Source organism: Magallana gigas, chromosome 4 (assembly GCF_963853765.1).
Source record: "Magallana gigas chromosome 4, xbMagGiga1.1, whole genome shotgun sequence".
Taxonomy (NCBI): domain Eukaryota; kingdom Metazoa; phylum Mollusca; class Bivalvia; order Ostreida; family Ostreidae; genus Magallana; species Magallana gigas.
Window position 1 is genome coordinate 18719385 of NC_088856.1, and position 9654 is coordinate 18729038.

Sequence of the window (9654 nt, forward strand, 5' to 3'; positions counted from 1 at the left end):
TTTTTTTGATAATTTATTTGCAAGAACAAACAAAGTATACAATAACTTCAAGCACAGAATTCTAATAAGCTATCTACAAGACAGCACATTGTCTTACATAAGATACTATGATTATTATTTTTGTCATCTAATTAAATATTGCTTATGAAAAAAATACTTTAAAGAGTATTTAGAGTTGTATAGATTCCACAGATAATGTTTCAGTGTATTACACATATATATACAATTAGCATAGATTCATAAAGCAAGTAAAAAAAATGGTGTACAAATAAGGCTAAATTAGCAATGTATAGAGATTTAAATAAATGTACAAGTAGTATCTTGCCTAACCTGGTAGACAATATTATCAATCACATAGTCTCTGGGTGTAGAGATATATAGGCAGACTCTATGTATCCATGGTATATAACAGTTTACTATATTACACTGTAGTTGTCTATATAATTATGATATAAAAATCATGGACAAAAAGAGTTTGCTGTCCTAATAAGGAGGTTCTACCTTGTTTTACAGTCCATATCCTCCCTTTTATGACAGCTCTACTGGAAGACAGGTCTCTTCTCAGTAGTTTTAGGATAATAGAATATTTTACACTATGATAATAAGACATATCACATCATCTTTGACAGATTTTCAAAAAACTTGCACTCAGCATTTGCATTTAAAAAACGTAAAACTGAGGCATAAAAACAAGTGGATTTTTTAACATGATTATATATGATACATTCAGTTTCATTCATAGAATCCAATCTACAAAGCATTTTTTGTTTATAAATTCTATAAGCTACATAAGTGATAAGTAAATTTAGAGATTTAGTTTTATCGCTTTTTTCATAGAAGAAACCAACAACGATATGTTTCCATTGTATTTTGAATGACAATAAACTACTAACAGTATTCCATATGTTTTTAACATTGTTACATTCAAAAAGCAAATGTTTTATATTTTCTATTTGTTTACAGTGTACACATTGATTTGATATATCTTTTTTCCATTTACTCACATATACATTATTACATAATATATTATTTAAAAGCTTGTAACTGAATTCAGCTACATGTTTACTGTAGACGTATTTTTTTCCACGGGGTCATAATTCCGCGGAATCACAATATCAATTTAATCTGCGGGTAAAAATTTACGCGGATTATTTGAATGAAAAAAAATCATTTGAATAATTATTAAATTTGGTTCTGAGCGATTTTCATTACCTAGAATTTGTCCAACTTTGGACTTAAATTGTAAGAACTGTTCACATGTAGTTTAAATTATGAGTTGATCAGTTTTATCACTTAAAAGTCACAGCACAAAGGGATCTAAAAATTGCAGTAAAAACACGGGTCTTAGCGTGTAGTTAATTAGGTCATTGAAGGACACACCCGCTTAGGGCTATTTGTCGTCTGACACGTGCTGTTATCTCAAGCTGGGAGAAGTTTAAATTCCATGCAAGTAAATTTACAGAAAATTCAAATCTTTAGGAGATTAAATTATTTATTAAGTGAATTCTCAATACAAATTTGTTTGACAGTTTGCATAGATAAAAACGATATACGTATATGCAAGTGTTACATGTATAGAATGTAGTAACTTCCAATTATCCTTATTCATGTAATGCAATTTTAAAATTTCATTCCAAAATGCACTTTAAGTACACTGGGAAAAAATTCCGCGGAAAATTTGTGCCCGCGTTCATAGCGTAAATTAATACCACGCGGACAAAAGTACGTCTACAGTATCTTTTATATCTTTAATCTTGCATTCATAAATATTTTTCCAACTCTTCTCATCGTATATTTCAAATTCTTTACGCAGTATTAATTGAGAAGATGGCTTACAAAACTTTTTTTCAAGGAGATTTTTATAGAAAAAATTACTAGATTTACCAGTCAAGTTGTAATATCCCAGAGGGAAGTTGAAACTCATTACGCTTTGTATGTTGATAAAGTTTACATTGCTGAATGAGTAAAGTCTTCGAATTGATTTAGTTATTTGAAAAAGAATTTTGTATTCACATAACCAGTTAGATTTATTAATAATATTTGCATAATGTTCTAATCGTCTGAAGTTACCCTCGTCGTCAAACAAGTCTTTAATGTATAGTATTCCTGATTTAATCCAGTTTTCGAAGAAAACAGAGTTTCCCTTATATACTAAGTTACAATTATTCCATATTGGTTGTTGTAAAATATCATCAGGTGATCTTTTTTCAAAGTGCAGTTCACGTTTACATTCATTAAAACAACAAAATATTTCTTTGTAGAATAGGGGTAATTTTATGCTATCCAAGGTCTCTGTTTTAGTAGTGGAGCACTTTAAAAGAAAGTGTATATCGATATTAAGTTTTTTACACTGGTTACTAAGAATATCAAATAGAATGCCTTTTAAGTTAAGTAATCTTGGAATCCACGCTGCTTTTAATGATTTTAACTTGCAATTTATGTCTACTATAGATAATCCACCTTTTGCTATGTCTCCAATTAAAGTATTTCGTTTAATTCTTTCCGTTTTTTCCCAAATGAAGTTAAAAATCAATCTCTGTATTCTTTTAATAAAATTGCTGTCAGGAAGACAAAGTATTGACGAAGTATATACAAGTTTTGAAATAGCTAGAGTCCGAATAATACATGCTTTTCCAAAGAGTGTTAATTTTCTTCGTTTCCAGGATTCAAATAGTTTTTCCATGTCATGATAAATTCTCATCCAATTTTTATTATAGCATTCTTCTTTATCATGGCCTACATAAATACCTAAACATTTAATTGCTTTATTTGTTACTTTGATTCCATGAAGCTCTTCAAATTCGTTTTTCATATCTCCTAATAATATGCATTCAGTTTTATTAGTATTAATTTTTGACCCAGCACATTCACAGAATGCTTTAATAATATCTAAAGTATTCTTCATTGAGATTTCGTCGTTCAAAGCCACTGTTAAATCATCTGCATGTTGTATACTTTTAATTTCATAGTTATTTATTTTAATGCCATTTATGTTTTGATGATTTTTAATTTTAGTCGCCAATATTTCTGCAACAAAAAGAAATAAGAGAGCTGATAAAGGACATCCTTGTCTTATTCCTCTTGTCATTGAACATGATTTTGAAAGCCAGCCGTTGTTTTTCATTTTAAAAATAGGATTTGTATACAAAATGTTTGCCCATGTAATAAAACTTTTTCCGATATTAAACTTTTTTAAAGTTTTAAAAAGAAAATTCCATTCAACCGAATCAAATGCTTTTTCAAAATCTAAAAATAACAGAATTCCCCCCACGTTTTCTGATTCGCAAAATTCAAATATATCTAATATAAGCCGGGCATTTTCTCCAATGTATCTTCCTTTTATATATGCAGTTTGGTTATCATTGATTATGTCTTTTAGGATCTTCTGTAGTCTTTTTGCAAAAACAAAAGCTATGATTTTGTAATCAGTATTTGTTAGACTAATTGGACGATAATTTTTTAAAGAATTCTTTTCTCCTTTCTTAAACACTAACGATATTACTGATTGCCGCTGTGTGTATGTCATCATTTTATTTTCATATATATCTTTAAGAGCATCGTAGAAATAAGGGCCAATTACATTCCAAAAACATTGATAGAATTCACTTGGTAATCCATCAAGTCCAGGCGATTTATCGTGTTTCATACTATTGACAGCTTCCGTACATTCCTCGAACGTCGGAAATTTATCTAGCATACGTTTATTATCCTCACTTATTACTGGTACATTGATTTCAGATAAGTAATCATCAATTATTTTATTATCAATGTTTTTACTTGCGTATAAGCTCTGGTAAAATTTAAACATTTCCCCCATAATTGAATTGGTATTATGAATTTTTTCATTGTTTGAAGTCAAAAGTTCCGTTATTACGTTTGATGATTGATGTTGCTTTTCTAAATTTAGAAAATATGATGTGTTTTTTTCGCCATTTTCTACCCATTTTGCTTTAGATCTAATATGTGCACCTTTTGATTGTTTATCATAAATAGAATCTAATTCTGCTTCTAACTGTTTAAGCTTTTTATAATCGAATTCCTCAGTTTTACTAGTTTCTATATTTTCAATTTCTTTCTCAATTTCCTTTTTCCGTTTCTTAATTGATCTCTGTTGATATTTCGAAAAATTAATAGAAAATTCTTTTATCTTACGTTTAATACATTCCCATTTGTCGACTGGGTTCAAGGAGTTATCTAAATTATCAATGATTTTATGAATCTCCTTTTTATATTTATCGTTTTCTATATTTGACACATTTAACTTCCAGTAGCCTGGGCCTCTTTTTTCACATGATAAGTTTAGGTGAAATTTTAAAAACCTATGGTCAGACATGCGATTTCCTTTAGAATGAGTGCCAGGAATTTTCCTGATTATTAATCCACCAAATTTACGATATATATTTTCATTTAATAGTACATAATCTATCCTACTTTTAGGGTTGTTTTCTGCATCACACCATGTTAGACCATTCAACTCGGGGAATTCACTTTTCCAAAAGTCAATTAAGTTGAATTTGTTCATGATATTTTTCAAAACGTGTAAACTTTTATCACTTGTATCATTAATTTGACAATTAAAGTCTCCACAAAGAATTATGTTGTCATTTAAGCAATTTTTTTCTATAAAAGATTTTAATTTTGTAAAGAAAATGTGTCTGTTGTTTAATATATTAGGAGCGTAAACATTAATGATGGAGAAAATTTCACCATTTATATCAACGTTTAACAACATTTTCCTTCCATCTAATGACTTTTTAAAGTTCATAACTTTAATATCAAGATTTTCTCTAAAAAGAATAGTTACACCTCTACTAAAAACTGAATCACTATATGCATGAAAAGTTTTCCCTTTCCAACCAGTGTTGTATTTACATTCATATTTTTGAACAAAATGTGTTTCTTGCAGAAGTGCGATATCTATTTTTTTCTCATAAAGCCATGAATATATTTTTTTCCTTTTTTCGTCTGTATTTAGACCTCTAACATTTACTGATATAAAGCTTACTTTTTCCATTACTTAGAATTGTATATTAAAATAACTATCAAGTGCATAAAGTATAGAACATAGCAAGTGCATTTGCAAGTGATCGTACATATAATTGCCATACCGCTGTTCCTAAGGCGAGTCCAAATAACGAACATTGTGGTCATTGATTTATAACTCGTATGACAGTATTTGGTCTATCCTTTACCGGATTCCTCGGGTTCGGAGTCAGTTTCTGAAGATGCATCACAACCTGACGCGGATTCGGCGTCAGTGTTGGCGCGCAGGGAGCGAAGCATTTCTGCTATATTTTTCTGCGTTGTACTGTGCTTTTTTTGCTGTCTCGAGCTCTGTTTAGGCTGACTCCATTGGTCGCTTTTTTTTCTTTTTCTGATTTTCTGTGCCACTTTTCCAATAATATGGCCTAGTAGATTCTGACCGGGCCAGTCAGAAGCTTTTGTGTTTTCTGTACCAGCTTTATCCAGCCCTGTCCCCCATTTGTCGTTGAATGTTGACTCGGCAAACAATGTGTTTTTCTTAACAGACCTGAGCTTTTCCCTGAACCTCTCAACTTGGACACATTTATTTTCTATAATTTCGGTCATAACATTTTCACACGATTCGGTCCACTGCTCATTTATCCGCACTTTGTCTCCGATGCGTTTGGCGGAGAGAGCGTCTTTAGCCTCTTGGATGGACTTGGCAGCCTCCAGGTCCCCGCATCGTAATGATTTTGCATATTGGAATGCATGCTCTGCGGACTTGTGTTGTACTCCGAAGATGTTGAGCTCACATGGGTAAAAATTTGACAAAATGTTATTTTCACCATTGAAGGCTATAACACTTTCCTGAATTTGATAGGAGGAGCACCTTGAGTCACCTGGTTTGTGGCCGGGTGTTTTGCAGACTTTACAACGGGGTTCGGTTTTGCAAAAATTTCTTGTGTGTCCGGTGTCCCAGCACTGAGTACAGGTGAGATTCCGCTGAGGTTTGGGCTGACCGTAGTGAAATAACATGCAGCGTATGCCAGCGCAATAGTTAACACGAGGCAGAACTTTGCCGTTTTCAAGGGGTTCTAAGTACATGAATCTATTTCCATTAAGTACGCTAGTCATTTTGTTTGTTACCGGGTGTCTTATTTTTTCATACAATATCTTGCTTTTCAACTTTGCTCCTAACTTATCAAGTAGCTCGACGACGGCCGATTCATCGACAGACAAAGGTAGTCCGCATAGACGAACTTTCAGAGTATTTACAGTGGGGTCATGATTTCCTGAACTGTAGGGATTTGTATCAAAAAAAGTTAAAGATATGTTTTGCAAAGCTATACCCTCGGTCAGCAGTTTTTCTCTGCTGCCTTGGTCTTTTACATACACACGCCACAGATTTCTGTCTAATTGCAAGCAGTGCAAGGAATTGCCTATGACATCAATTACACGCTCCATTAGCATGAAGTCCGTTACCCGATTAGCGTCAATACACTGTAGATCAGAGTCCTTCAGGTATAACGGTTTAATTGTTTTGTCAACAGGTTGGTCAGCCATGACGAGTGTCGAACGCAGGTATTTACACAGGTATGAATAGGTGAAAATCGCTCACCGCGTAATCACCGCAGAATTGATATGAATATACAGTATTTACAAGTCAAAGTCATCAAAATAACTAGAATGTTAACATATATACAATCACTGGGAACAAACTTTACACATACCCATGTTAAAGAATGTCCCGGAGTTCCGAAAAACGGCAAAAAGTGTCAAAAACACAGGAGCAAGGGAATGAGCGTCCACTATAATCCGTGTCACGTGACAAAAAAGACGTTTTGAAGTTTAACATTTTACTTTTATTATTATGAACAGAGTTCGTTACTGTAAGCATTTCTAACGGTAATTGTATGACCATCGCCATATCATGAAGTAATTGAGAACAGTGATTTGTACATAATTCAAATACAAAGTTCAGCTAATCATTTATGTATTTCAAACCATTTTTTTTTGTTGCATTGTATTGAATTAAAACTTAATGCTTAAGTTTATATGATTTCAAGTGACCACATAATAAAATAGTAATCGATTATTTTAAAGTAACATATGTAAGATCACGCCGGTAGAAACTGCACAATTTCTAAGGTAAAAAAATGAGCTGGATAATTTTTTTCCTAAATGGAATTATAAATCTTAACCCCACTTCAGTTTATGAAGATAATCATGGTTATTTAATTGCATGAGATTCTCAAAAGAATTAAAAATAAATCAAGTCAGCTCAAATTTGCAGCCAGGTCATTTCACATTTCAGGTCTTTCATATTTTTTAAGGTCTTCCGTTCCCAACGGAAGACCTTATTGTTTTCGTACTGTTTCTTATTATTTTTTTCCACAAATTTTGTGCATGGGATATCTCGAAAACTTTTCGGCCGATTTCGACCATTTTTCACAGATGATTGCCAGAGGTCATAAATCTAGAAGGTTTTGGAAATTTTGAAATTGTCACTTCCGGTTCCGATTTACGACCGTTTTTGTAAGTTTTTACGACCAATTTTGTGCAGAAATAAACTCAAAGACTATTAGAGATGTAATAAATATTTAGTTTTCAGGATAGGTAGACTATAGTTCGAAGGTGTGCAGAATGTAGTTTTTGGTGCCAGTGGCGCCATTTCTTTGAGCTCGCCTGAGCTCGAAAATTGGATACGAATTTCGAATCAAAATTTCCATACGTTTTGATCTGTATCTTTTTATGAGTTGATATTTTGTAAAGACATATGTTATAAAAGTGGTAGAGAATCAAAATTTCTTTCCAACAAAATCAAGAAATTTTAATTAGGGGCCAAGACACTCGTAAACTCTTTTACAAATTACTTTAAAACGATAAATATTTTGTAATGCATTAAAGAAGCAAAGTTGTTGATCGTTACAATGTTTATCAGGTAAAACCATTGCCACGCCCATTTATTACGTAAGTAGGGATTTTTAGGGACCAATATTAAAGTACTTAAACTTGGACGCAATATATCTAGAGAAGGAGACATATTTTTTTAGCATTGTAGAAAAGAAAATATTTGCATTGATGATTCTAATCGATTCCATTAATGAAAAAAACAAATGTCTGTGCCCATTAAGGATCTAGAGGACTGGCCCCTAAAATTATCAATCATTTGTATCTCAAAAATGATCAACAATTTTAGAACAAAAAATGTTAGTATTTGTGGGACCTTTCAAATGAACTCAAGAAAAGGGGCTAGCCCCTTAAAATTAGGGGCCAAGACTCTCGTAAACTCTATTACAGATAACTAAAAAACGATAAAGATTTTGTAATGCATTATAGAAGCAAAGTTGTTGATCGTAACAATATATACCAGAATAAACCATTGCCACGCCCATTTATTACGTAATTAGGGATTTTTAGGGGCCAAAGTACTAAAACTTTGACACAAAATATCTAGAGAAGGAGACATATTTTGTTAAGCATTGTAGAAAAGAAGATTTCTGTATTGATGATGCTAATCGATTCCATTAATCACAACACCAATTTCTGTTCCCATTAAGGATCCAGAGGGCTGGCCCCTAAAATATTAAATCATTTGTATCTAAAAAATGAACAACAATTCTAGATAAGTGTAAGAACAAACAATGTTATTATTCGTGAGACCTTTCGAATGAACTCAAGAAAAAAGGGCTGGCCCCTTAAATTAAAGGCCAAGACACTCGTAAAGTCTATTACGCATACCTTAAAAACGATCAAGATTTTCTTAATGCATCATAGAAACAAAGTTGTTGATCGTAACAATATCAGTTAGTAAAACTCATTGCCACACCCATTAATGACGTAATTAGGGATCTTAGAGGACTTAAATGTTAAATCTTTATTGTGCTGTATGTGAAAAAGCAAAACACTTTGTTATGAATTTTAAAGGATAATGACAATCGTATACATTATCTGAAAGGGCGTGGTTGAGGGGGAATTCTGAAATTCATTGATATTTAATCGTATCGTTTAAAATTTGAACGGAAGACCTACTCGTTACTTGTAACGAGATTGTATCTAGTTGTGTAAATAATTGATAGGGATGTCATTTCATGATATTTTTCGACCAAATTTCACATGGAAATATAATAGATACACACATAAAGTCATTTTATTTGACGCAGAATATACACATTCAACTATTTACACAAAATGGGGGGGGGGATTAATTTCATTCGTATTTTTATGAATTAAAAGTAAATATGCATGTAGACCTTTTAAAAATATGACATATTTTTGTCGTACTTGTAAATGTAAAGTAAGTCATAGACTGTGGTGTTAGGCGCGTTTTTATCGAGACTATAATCTATTCGGAAAATTTCATTTTTTTCAGTTTTTCATTTCAGTTCATTTCAGTTTGTCATTCTTTTCAAAACAATGTATTTAGATCGGTATACGGGACATACTAAAGACCTGAAACAGTAAAGACCTGAATGACATGAAATTTTGTATAAATGATAAATTTGCTATGATATATGTGTTCAACTTCATACTGTATTGAAATCATAACTAAATAATACTAGTAGTTCAAACTATAAATTCTGTTAGATTTCTTCAAATAAGCATGCCAGATGTAAGCAATAATTTCAAGAAAATCATCATTTCCGTTTGGGCCCCATATTTCTAAAAATGGCATGTGGCATGGGTCAC